At 36.0% G+C, this 13612-nt stretch overlaps 1 protein-coding gene across 1 annotated transcript in view; it reads left to right on the top strand.

Annotated features, from left to right (window-relative positions):
* Positions 1–5468: 5468 nt before the first annotated feature.
* Positions 5469–13612, top strand: part of ZDHHC15 (zinc finger, DHHC-type containing 15) — a 128150-nt gene continuing 120006 nt past the window's right edge. The window contains exon 1 of the mRNA XM_011971943.1: positions 5469–5496. The gene's annotated coding sequence lies outside the window, so the exon portion shown is untranslated. The remainder of the gene's footprint in view (positions 5497–13612) is intronic.

Here is a 13612-nt window from a genome sequence, read left to right as displayed (position 1 = left end):
TTGGTATCAGGATGATGTTGGCCTCATAAAATGAGTTAGGGAGGATTCCCTCTTTTTCTATTGATTGGAATAGTTTCAGAAGGAATGGTACCAGCTCCTCTTTGTACCTTTGGTAGAATTCAGCTGTTAATCCATCTGGTCCTGGAGTTTTTTTAGTTGGTAGGCTATTAATTATTGCCTCAATTTCAGAGCCTGTTATTGGTCTATTCACGGATTCAACTTCTTCCTGGTTTAGTCTTGGGAGGGTGTATGTGTCCAGGAATTTATCCATTTCTTCTAGATTTTCTAGTTTATTTGCATACAAGTGTTTATAGTATTCTCTGATGGTAATTTGTATTTCTGTGGGATCAGTGGTGATATCCCCTTTATCATTTTTTCATTGTGTCTATTTGATTCTTCTCTCTTTTCTTATTTGTTAGTGTTGCTGCCGCCTTGCAGTTAGATCTCGGACTGCTGTGCTAGTAGTGAGCAAGGCTCCATGGGCGTGGGACCCACTGAGCCAGGCACGGGATATAATCTCCTGGTGTTCCGTTTGTTAAGACCATTGGAAAAGCGCAGTATTACGGTGGGAGTGTCCCGATTTTCCAGATACCATCTGTCATGACTTTCTTTGGCTAGGAAAGGGAATTCCCGGACCCCTTGTGCTTCCTGGGTGAGGCAATGCCCTGCCCTGCTTTGGCTGACATTCTGTGGGCCGCACCCACTGTCCAACCAGTCCCAATGAGATGAACCTAGTACCTCAGTTGGAAGTGCAGAAGTCACCCGTCTTCTGCGTTGCTCACGCTGGGATCTGTAGACTAGAGCTGTTCCTATTTGGCCATCTTGGAACAATCCTGTTGAATACCAACTTAATTTAATAGTATACAATACCCATCCCTTTACAGCTCTATTGCCCCCTTTATGCTGTTATTATCACAAATTACATCTTTATACATTGTATACTCCTTAACATAGATTGATCATTGTTGTTTTATGCATTTTTTCTTTTAAATTGGATAGTAAAAAGAGTTTTTTAAAAAAACCTAAAACACATTTTTACTTGCTTTTGTAGCTACCTATGTAGTTACCTTTGCCAGTGTTCCCATTTTTTTGTATAGCTTGGGTTATAATGAGTGCCCTTTCAGTTTTTCTAGAGAATGCCCTTTGGTATTTCTTGAAGGGCAGTTCTACTAGTGATCAGCTCCCTCAGTTTTTGTTTATCTGGCAACGTCTTGTTTTTGCTTTCATTCTTTGGAGTATAGTGTTGCTGGACATAGAATTCTGGATATATGTTGACAGATGTTTTTCTTTTTCTTTCAGCAATTTAAATATGACATTTCACTGCCTTCTAGCCTCTGTGGGTTCTTAAGAGAAATCAGCTGTTCGTCTTATTGTTTTTTTGTATGTAAAAAGTCACTTTCCCTGCTTTCAAGGTTTCTCTTTGTTTTTTGGCAATTTGACTATAATATGTCTGATTGTGGATATCTTTTAGTTTATTCTATGTGGAGTTCATTGCACTTCTTGGATGTTTAGATTCATATTTTTTACCAAATGTATGAAGTTTTTTAGCCATCATTTTTTCAAATACTCTTTCTGTTTTTCCTCTCTTTCCTGTCACTTTGGAAGCCCCGTTATGTGTATATTAGTATGTTAGGATATAGGCTGTATATTAGAGTGTAGGCTCTATTATTGTGTATAGTAGAGTGTAGGCAGCTGTCCTCACAGCCTCTGCTGATCTGGGATGTGGAGGGTGGTAGGCAGCCAATTTAAAATGTCACAGTATCCTCTTACTACAAAGCATTGGTTCTTTTCTTCACCAAGTCTTCCTCTCTGGTTATTGTAACAATTTTACTAGATTCCAGAGTTCTGCAAAAGTTTATTCTGACAGTTTTTGCCAGCTCATTAGTTGCTTTTGAGGAGGGACATTAGTTGCTTTTGAGGAGAGTACTCCATAAGTCTGGAGTACTCTCAGTTTTGGTGCCCAATAGTATCCATTCTGAGATTAAAAAATGAAATATCTATAATAAAATTCTACTCGAAAGGTAGAAATTCTTCAAAGAGAGAAGAAATAGAAACTGATTAGGCAGAAAAAAAAACAGAAGAAACCATTTTCTAGAAACCAAGTTTCTATAGAAGTAAAAGTATCCATTCAAGCCTATAGGAATCATGGGTTTAGCACATCTAAAATAGTTTTATGTCATTCATATGACAAACAGTTAAATGTATCACACCTGACTAGTAACTTGTTGTAACAAACTCCTAATGTAACTCCAATGGTTTTAAAACCTAACTCAGGTTTTAAACCTGCTGAGGTTTTCAGATACAAATTTCTGCACCTCCACCCAAAGACTTGCTATGCTATGTGAAGAGAGCCCATCTATATTTTTATTATGCTTCCTAAGTAAGTATTACAATCATCCAGGTTTGAGAAGGACTGCCTTAAAAGTGAATGAGTGGCTGGTGTGAGTAACTTTTTCAAAGCAGTAAATAAAGACTAACTGATTAGCTTACCTTCAATAGAAAACACTCAGAAATGTGTCTCAGTTCCCTATTTCAAATTCTTCCCTCTCCTAACGTTGAATCTAAGAAACATCTAAGAGAAAAAGTGGGGGGAATCAAAGTTATTCATTTTGACACTGAATAAATTATTTTAAAACCATCATATATAACTCTGGGAACCATAACATTTTTAAAAAGTCAGACTTGTTTTGTCCTAAACTTATTGTAAAATGTAACTTGACTAAACAATTTATTTTTGTAGAAAAATAATAATAAATTGCTAACAATAATTAAGTACTTGTGTGCAAAGCACCCAAGTGCTTTACACGTATTTTATTACTTAATCCTTGTAACAATCTGATAACATAAACAATTTTATCTTCGTTTTACAGATGAGGAAACTGAGGCACACGTGATTAATTAACTTGACCAAGGTCACAGAATAAGTGTCAAGAGCCAAAATATGAATACATGCCAAAGTATATGCTGTACTTCATTATAATAAACTCCCTTCCCAAACATGTCATTCATTAAAAAAGAACTTCATGATGTAAGTGAGCACTCATCTCACTGGATATTTCCAAACTTCATACTCTGCTTTCACAAGTCCCTTTTGAACTCCACTAATTCTGTAGCCACTAGCCACATGCAGCTATTAAACACTTGAAATGTGTCATCTGGGTTCAGATGTTCTGGAAGCATAGAATATACACCAGCATTCCCAAACTTAGTGAAAAAAAGAATATAAACTATCACAATAATTTTTATGTGGATAACATGTTGAAATGAAAATATTTTGATATATCAGTAAAATACATTTTTTTAAATTAAGTTCACTTGGCATTCTTTAACTTTTTAAAAAAATGTTCCTACTAGAAAATTTAAACTACCTGGCTCACATCATTTCTATTGGATGGCACTGCTATAGAGTTTCTTCAGTGTCCTTTCTACGAGTGTTGACCATTTCCATCTAGCCCCAAATTAGGCTTTTTCTACTTGTGTACTTTTGTGAACCCTACAATATGCATCTATTTAAAGGAAATTATAAACTATGCTTTGGTTTTAACACCAGTTGTCTGTGATGAAAAACTATTCCATATACACCCCTCTTCCTTAACTTTTCTCCATACCTACTTGCAAAGAATTAGTAAATAATGAAAGAAAAAAGGAGAAACAGTGCAAAAAGCTATTTGATGATAACTCCAATCATTTAACCCCTAGTAGTGAATGAAACTTAAAGAAACAGAGCAGGTGTGTAATTACATGTATCACCACATCACTCTAAAATCTGCATGCCTAGTTGCCCATAGAATGACTAAATGTACACTTACCCATGAGATTTGTGATAAAAGATTCATTTTGTAAAAGTTTGTTGTGACTCTTGTAACATTTTCATTTTAAATATGACTGAAATATTCTAGCCTTTTTCTTTAATAGTGCAAAAGGCATTATTAGAAAAATACAGGAAAGGCAGAAGTACCAAGATAAGTGGCACATCTTTTAGAATAGATGTCCGTTTGTCCTCAAAAGTGTGTAATTTCCGAAAGGGAAGTTAGCAAAACAATATATTTTTCCCTTAAACTTACTTCCTACACAATTTCAGAGGTAATAAAGACTTTACAAGTCAATTCCACTGCCAAACTAGTGTCTGAATGTCCTCTACAACATTTCCGAGTGTATGTAATTGGAAACACTTTTTCCCAAGGCTGCTAGCCATTGTCATTGTCATTATCGTTGTCATTATTTTTTCTAATACTGAGCTAAAATGTGTTAACCTGCAGCTTTAAACTATTGGTTCTATTTCTGCCCTCTGCTCTTGGATCATATAAACCAATCCCATTTGTACTTAAAAGTTCTGCAGTTATTTACAGAGAGCTGTTCCCCATCTGGAGAATTCACCAGTTGCCACTCCTTCTGTATACACATGTCTCATCTCACTATCTACAAGTACTAAGTAATCTTCCCTCACCCACAGTACTTTAGTAAGTAGCCAACAAATGGGAGTTAGGACCTCCACTTCTTGTTTAGTGTTCAGCCAGGGATAGGAAACATACCAAACAGCAATTTATCAACTACTCCTTATTAATATTGGTCTCCAAGCAACTCTGCTTTCTCTCTCACTTCATTTTAAAGTTTTTTAAAAAGAAATGTTACTAGCCTGATTCAGGGCCTAGTGGAACCAATGCAGTCATGCAGCATGTATGTACAAAATCATGAAGTCCCAGGTTGACTGATCAATGCTTCTTTTCCACTTCAGTTTGTATTGGGAAAGTAGAGTATGTGCCTCTTTTAAGCACTCTTAACCAGTATTGATTGTTTAACTGGAAAACAACAACAAGAAGTTGATATCAATCTTCAGGCGGACTCATTAGAAAAAAGAAAAACATTGGTCAGATTTTTAACACAGATTAAATGTAACCGTAGTAACAAATCCATTTTAAGACTCAATAAAATAGACCTATATGTGAAGAAAAAAAGAAAGTATGACTAATGAAAGGCCTGAAGAAATAGCTCCTAGAATGTAGTCTCATTCTCTGTTTGGACTTTTTCCCTATTTTTCTGATCCTTAACTGTTGATCATTTTGTATGAAAACCATCTTTTGTTTGTTTAAAGAAATCATGTTTACATAGGCCTTTTATTGGTGGATCTCTACTTGGCTTATTAGAGCCCAATGGAGAAAGAAACGTTGAAAATCATCTTGATTAAACAGCTTCTCATGATTGAAAGCCTTGCTGAAGGTTTAAGACAAAGGAAGATAGCAAAGGATGGAATGTAATCACCCTTGCCTTCCCTCATCTTTAGCTAGTGGTTTCCTAAAGTACTGTTATATAAATTACTCAAATGATGCTGTGGAAAATGAGTTAGACAAGACTTTTTAAATATAACTAATTTATCTCTCTCTCTCTCTGTCTCTCTCTCTCTCTCACCCATCTCTCTCTCTCTCTCTCTCTCTCTCTCTCTCTTTCTCTCTCTCTCCTCTCTCTTCACAGTGACTGTTTTGAGCCCAGCAGAAAAAGGTAAGAGGATGTTGTAAATTGTATTGATCAGGACCTGTGTCCTTATTTTCATCTGAAAGTAAATAACATAAAAGCCTATACACTGAGCAATTTTCCCAGGAATACACTTAGGTGAGGAGAAAGTTTAGAATGATGATTTTTCAGGAAGCTTACCCAGAGATAGAGAAGAACATTTTCGGTGTCCCTTTTGGCTGAAGGACAAAAATTGGAAATTATCAGGATTTATGACAGAGAAGGACACAGGTAAGCACTCTGACATAGTGACCCTAGGCTGTCTCTGTTCAACACTGTTGTCCTAGGTATATTGCCTTTCTGCCCAATCCATCTCCTCTTTAAGGCATGGAATAAAGGCCCCAGAAGAGACTTTAAAGGGTAACTCCTTCACCATCACAGTTCCAGTATATTTATTGTGCTCCTCTCTGCTCCTCACCACCATCTTGGCTTCACCTGCAAAATATACTACCTTTCTAAAGAGATTGTGGCATTTTCCATTTTAAAAGGTGTAAGCTAATCATTAGTCTTAATAAACCTTTAGCTTTACATTATTTTATCAGTAATAACTGTGAGTGTTTATGTAGCTACTTTATATAGCCAGTTTTAATTCTCACTTCAGGGGAATTAATTGTTATAATTCGTTAACCTACCTAGCATTCATATTATGCTGTTTTAAAGCTCCAATTTGCTGTTATTCATCCAACAAAGGCATTGGCTACAGAGGCAAGAGAGCAGAGTGTTTGGAAGACAGTAGACCATAGTATACAAAAGTGTGAGTTCTGTAGCTAGACTGTCTGAATTCAAATCCTGGCTCTGCTATTTCCTAGTAAATTATTTTACCTCTTTGTGCTCATTTTATTCATGTATAGAATAAAAATAATACTACCTATTACACAGAATTGTGAAAATATAATGAGTAAATGTATGTAGAGCACTTAGAACAGTGGTAAACAGAACATACTGGTGATTCAGTACATGTTTCCTACTATTATTACAACATTAGAGCAAGTCTTGAGTTGCCTCTTATTCTTATGCATGGCCCGTAAGGTCAGAGATCATCTTCTGAATAAAATATTTAATAATTATATACAAATATTTTCCACAATACATTTTCAAGACAAATTTAGTAGAGGCTTAGATGATACTGTACCATAATAGTAATAATGGCATAAGCCAGTGAGACTTGACCAGAAACAGATTCATAGTCTAATGACTATCTGGGGTCCCTTCTAACCCTGTGGATCTGTGACAGATCTGGGATGATCTGGAGCTTAGAGTCTAGGGATGGGGTGATGATTAAGAGATGAATTTAGGAATGAGATGAACATTAGGCATGATCCATCAGACGATTCACATATAATCAAGAATAATGCATTGCCCACAGTTGCTCATCTTGAAATTATATTTTCACAATTCTGTGTAATAGGTTTCAAATTATACTGCACTATTAAAGTAAAATACAATGCAGTGTATGACTGCTGGTAGGAACAATATTTGGCATTGGCAAAGAAAACAAAAAGCAGTGAAATTAAAGCCTCAAATAACATAACCTTTCAGTCTCCAAAGCTTGAGAAAACCATAGTCAAACATACTGCAAAAGTTTTCCCATTTCTTATCTACTTAATAATTCCTGTACTGGGTTGTAGAGTGTCTCACTAAAATTCACATCCACCTGGAACTTGTAAATGTGACCTTATTTGGAAAGAGGGTCTTTTCAGATGTAATCAAGTTAAGATAAGGCCATACTGGATTCAAGTGAGCCCTAATACAGTAATTGGTATCCTTATATGAAGAGGGAAATTTGCATATACAGACACATACAGAGAGAGGACAGCCATATGAAGATGGAGACAGAGGCTGGAGTTATGCTGCCACAAGCCAAATAACACTATGGATTGCCAGCAACCTCCAGAAACTAGGAAGAGGCAAAGAAGGATACTCCCCTGGGCATTTCAGCAAGCGTATGGCCCTGCCTACACCTTGATTTCAGACTTCTAGCTTCCAGAACTCTGAGAGAATAAATTTCTGTTATTTTAAGTCACCCAGCTTGTGGTCATTTATTACCACAGCCCTAGGAAACTAATACAATTCCTGATAAATTTCACTCTCTAATGCACTGTTAAAAAGCATCGTATCAGTAGCAAATAACCAGACTTTGGTGTTAGATCTACCTCGGCTCAAGTATTGACTTTGCCACTTACTGTATATGTGATCTTGGGGAACTTCCCTAAATTTCACTTTCTTCCTCTGTGACCTTTCATGGTTATTTTGAGGACTAATGAGATTATGTGTGTAAATCTCTTGGTATAGTGCCTGACACATGATAAATACAAAATAATAGTTAGTAGTATTATGATGATTATTATTATTGTTATTAACATTGGAGAGGATCTGGAAGATCTTCCTTCTAAGAAGCATAACATATTTCAGGATTATAATTCCTTATGACTACTTTTGTGAATAGATTGTCAAAATCCATACATTTGTATTTTATAGGGAGAACAATTGAGAACCAAAGAAGTAAAATATATTGACCTAGTTATGCTGATTCTCCTGCACAGAAAGAACTAAACTTCAGGTCATCTGAATCACAGTCCTGAATATTATTTTTGTGTGTGTATGTGTGTATATATATACACACATCTATATATATAATCTGCCTTGGTTTCGCAGGATTCAGATATTCTTTTTTCTTTTTTAATTTTTGTGGATAGATAGTAGGTGTATATATTTAGGGGGTACATGAGATTTTTTGATATGGGCATACAATGTGTAATAATCACACCAGGGTAAATGGGATATCCATCACTTCAATGATTTATTATTTCTTTGTATTATAAATATTCCAGTTATACCATTTATTTTTAAATATATAATATTGTTGACTGTTGTCACCCTGTTGTGCCATCAAATACTAGATCTTTTTAAAATATGTGAGTTCATATGTTTTCCCATAGATCATACTTTTAAAAACATGATAATAATGTATTTATTTTGCTTTCATAAGTATATTGCATAGATTTCATTCAGCATCATACTATCCATATTTTGAAGATCATGACTGGGAAATCTTCCCTCCTCTACCCTTGAAGTAAAAATCTGGGATGATCTGGAGCTTAGGGATTTAGTAGAGTCCAGGGATGAGGTGATGATTAAGAGATAAATTTAGGAATGAGATGAACTTTAGGCATGATCCATCAGACGATGCACATACAATCAAGAGTAATGCATTGCCCACAGTTGCTCTTCTGTAAAAAGGTCCATTAATCATTTTAAACAAAAGTTCAACTCATCTAATAATTAATTTGCATTTTAAATGTTTTGCATACTAAATTTTCTGATTTCATTCATAAAATGGTTATCATTATTTACCTTTTCAGAAATAGATGTAATTTCTAAATAACAGAACTGTTATGGGTCAACTTGTGTCCCCTCAAAATTCATCTGTTTAAGCCCTTACTTTTAGTACTTCAGAATGTGACTATTTGTATAAGGCCTTTAAATAGGTAGTTAAGTTAAAATGAGGTCAACTAGGGTGGGCCATAATCCAGTCTGATGTCCTTATAGGGAAAGGAAATCTGGATACACATAGGTACAGAAGGAAGACCACGTGAAGACACAGGGAGAAGATGACTATCTATATGCCAAGAAGAGAGGCCTTCAAAGTGGCCAGTCCTGCTGACACTTTTATCTTGAACTTCTAGCCTCCAGAATTGTGAGACAATAAATTTCTGCCGTTTAGAGACCCAGTCTGTGTCACTTTATTATGGCAGCCCTAGCAAACTGATATAAGAATATTAGGTTTCCATTTGAAAATCCAAAGTGTAGAAATATCGCTTCTAACAAAAGTAAAAATTGACAAATGGGATCTAATTAAACTGAAGAGCTTCTGCACAGCAAAAGAAACTATCGACAGAGTAAACAACCTACAGAATGGGAGACAACCTACAGAATGGAAGAAAATTTTTGCAAACTATTCACTTGAAAAAAGTCTAATACCCACCAGCTATAAAGAACTTAAATTTACAAGAGAACATCAAATAATCCCATTAAAAAGTGGGCAAAGGGCATGAACAGACAATTTCAAAAGAAGACATACATGTGGCCAACAAATGTGAATAAAAGCTCAATATCACTGATCATTACAGAAATACAAATCAAAACCACCATGAGATACCATCTCAGAATGGCTACTATTAAAAAGTCAAAAAATAATAGATGCTGGTGAGATTGTGGAGAAAAGGGAACACTTACACACTGTTGGTGGGAGTGTAAATTAGTTCAACAACTGTGGAAGACAGCGTGGTGATTCCTCAAAGACCTAAAAACAGAAATACCATTCAACCCAGCAATCCCATTACTGGGTGTATATTCCCCGAGTAATATAAATCATTTTACCATAAAGACGCATGCAGGCAAGTGATCATTGCAGCATTATTCACAATAGCAAAGATGTGGAATCAACCTAAATGCCCATCAGTGACAGATTGGATAAATAAAATCTGGTACATACACACCATGAAGTACTGTGCAGCCATAGAAAAGAGTGAGATCATGTCTTTCGTGGCAACATGGATGGGGCTGGAGGCTATTATCTTTACCAAACTAACACAGGAACAGAAAACCAAATACTGCATGTTCTCACTTATAAGTGGGAGCTAAACGATGAGAGCTCATGAACCATGAAGAAGAGAACAACAGACACTGGGGTCTACTTGAGGATGGAGGGTGGCAGGAGGCAGAGGAACAGAAAAAAATAACTATTGGGTACCAAGATTAATAATACCTGGGTGACAAAATAATCTATACAACAAACCCCAGTGACACAAGTTTACCTATATAAGAAACCTTCACATGTGCCCCCGAACCTAAAATAAAAGTTTAAAAATAAAAGAAAGATCTGCTTTGTGTCAGATTCTCAATTATGCTAACCTTAATTTATTGGTAATCTATTGAACATCAGGAAGGTGAGAGGGCACTGAAAGTAAAATGTCTGGGCTACAGTATGATCTTTTAGACTCACCTTCAGAATGTATAGGAAATCTTCAGGTTGGTTTTTATTACGTATCTCAGTGCTCTCAATAATATTTTATATTTATTATTGTAAAATTACTTTATAATTAAAGTTTAGAGGTCAGATAAAAGCCTCCCTTAGATGATAACCCACTTCTAAAAGACGTTTAAATATTGATATTTTTGTTACAAAAATATTTATTGAAAAGTCAAACAATATAGAAATCTAGAAAATGAAAATTTCCAATTATCTTTACACTGCCTCCTCTATCACTATTCATAGACAACTGCTATATTTAATTTTATTTGTATTTGAGATCTTTTTCTTTGCATTCACATAGAAACATATAAGTATAAATGTGTATATTTATATAGACTTGGTTGTTTATTTTAATTGAGTGATACTGTGCCTATTTTTCCAAAACTATATTTTTTACTTAAGAATATATCATAAATGTATTTCCATGTTACTATATACAAATATATTTCATTTTTAAATGATCTCAGAGTATTTCATAGTATGGGTATACTAGATTTATTTAATCATACATTATTATTATTATTCCAGTAGTTTTGGGGGAACAGGTGGTGTTTGGTTACATAGATAAGTACTTTAGCTGTGATTTTTGAGATTTTGGTGCACCCATCACCCAAACTGTACACTGAACCCAGTGCGTAGCCTTTTATCCCTCACCCCACTCCCATCCTTCCCCTAAATCCCCAGAGTCCATTCTTAATGCATTTGCATCTTCATAACTTAGCTCCCACTTATAACTGAAAACATATGATGTTTGGTTTTCTATTTCTGAGACACTTCACTTAGAATAATGGTCTCCAACTCCATCCAGATTGCACAAAATGCCATTCTTTTATTTTAATGGCTAAGTATTATTCCATGGTATGTATACACCACATTTTCTTTATCCACTCATTGGCTGATGAGCATTTAGGCTGGTTTCATATTTTTGCAATTGTGAATTGTGCTGCTATAAACATACATGTGCAAGTGTCTTTCATATGACTTATTTTATTCTTTTATTTTAAACCAAAGATACATAGTAGTGGGATTGCTGAGTCAAATGGTAGATCTTTCAGTTCTTTAGGGAATCTCCGTAATGTTTTCCATAGTGGTTGTAATAGTTTACCTTCCCATTAGCAGTGTAAAAGTGTTCCCTTTTTACCACATTCATGACAACATTTATTGTTTTTTGATTTTTAAATTATGGCCATTCTTGCAGGAATAAGGTAGTATCTCATTGTGTTTTGACTTCCATTTCCCTGATCATTAGTAATGTTGAGCATTTTTTCATGTTGGTTGGTTATTTGTATATCTTCTTTTTAAAATTGTCTATTCATGTCTTTAGCTCACTTTTTTTTTTTTGAGACGAAGTCTCGCTCTGTTGCCCACGCTGGAGTGCAGTGACACGATCTCGGCTCACTGCAAGCTCCGCCTCCCGGTTTCACGCCATTCTCCTGCCTCAGCCTCCCGAGTAGCTGGGACTACAGGCGCCCGCCGCCTCGCCCGCTAGTTTTTTTGTATTTTTTAGTAGAGACCGGGTTTCACCGTGTTAGCCAGGATGGTCTTGATCTCCTGACCTCGTGATCCGCCCGTCTCGGCCTCCCAAAGTGCTGAGATTACAGGCTTGAGCCACCGCGCCCGGCCTTTAGCTCACTTTTAAATGGGATTATTTGTTTTTTCTTGCTGATTTGTTTGAGTTCCTTGTAGATTCTGGATATTAGTCCGTCATCAGATGCATAGTTTAAAAACATTTTTCCCATTCTTTGGATTTTCTGTTTACTTCGCTGAATATTTATTTTGCTGTGCAAAAGATTTTTAGTTTAAGTCCCATCTATTTATCTTTGTTTTTGCTGAGTTTGCTTTTGGGTTCTGGGTCATGAGCTCTTTGCCTAAATCAAAGTCTAGAAGAGTTTTTCCCATGTTGTTTTCTGGAATTTTTATGATTTCAGGTCTTAGTTTAAGTCTTTGATCCATCTTGAATTGATTTTTGTATACAGTGAGAGATGAGGCTTCACTTTCATTCTTCTACATGTGGCTTGCCAACTATCCCAGCACCATTTGTTTAATCGGGTGTCCTTTCCCCCATTTTGTGTTTTGTTTTCTTGTCAAAGATCAGTTGGCTGTCAGTATTTGGCTTTATTTCTGGGTTCTCTATTCTGTTCCATTGGTCTGTGTGCCTGTTTTTATACAAGTGCCATGCTGTTTTGTTGACTGTAGCCTGGTAGTATACTTTGAAGTTGGGTAATGTGATACCTCCAGATTTCTTTTTTGCTTAGTCTTTCTTTGGCTATGCGGGCTCTTTTTTGGTTTCATACGAATTTCAGGATTTTTTTCTAGCTCTGTGAAGAATAATGATGATATTTTGATGGGAATTGCATTGAATCTGTAGATTGCTTTTGTCAGTATGGTCATTTTCACAATATTGATTCTACCCATCCGTGAGCATGGGATGTGTTTCTACTTGTTTGTGTCATCTATGACTTCTTTTTTATATGACTTCTTTCAGCAGTGTTATGTAGTTTTCCTTGTAGAGGTCTTTCACCTCCTTGGTTAGGTATATTCCTAACTTCTTGTTTTTTTCAGCTGTTGTAAAAGGAGTTGAGTTCTTGACTTGATTCTCAGCTTGGGCTTTGTTGGTGTATAGCAGTGCTACTGATTTATATAAATTGATTTTGTATGCAGACACTACTGCATTCATTGATCAGATCTGGAGCTTTTAGGATGAGTCTTTAGGGTTTTCTAGGTATACGATCATATCATCGGTGAACAGCAACAGTTTGAATTTCTCTATCGATTTGGATTTTTTATTTTCTCTTTACCTATTTCTTTCTCTTGTCTGATCGCTCTAGCTAGGACTTCCTATCCTATGTTGATTATAAGTGGTAAAAGTGGGCGGCCGGGCACGGTGCCTCACACCTGTAATCCCAACACTTTGGCAGGCCGAGGCTGCCAGATTACCTGAGGTCAGGAGTTTGAGACCAGCCTGACCAACATGGAGAAACCCTGTCTCTACAAAAAACACAAAATTATCCTGGCGTGGTGGTGCATGCCTGTATTCGCAGCTACCTGGGAGGCTGAGGCAGGAGAATC

Source organism: Mandrillus leucophaeus, unplaced genomic scaffold (genome assembly GCF_000951045.1).
Source record: "Mandrillus leucophaeus isolate KB7577 unplaced genomic scaffold, Mleu.le_1.0 Scaffold1251, whole genome shotgun sequence".
NCBI lineage: Eukaryota > Metazoa > Chordata > Mammalia > Primates > Cercopithecidae > Mandrillus > Mandrillus leucophaeus.
This window is presented reverse-complemented; position numbering and strand designations above follow the sequence as displayed.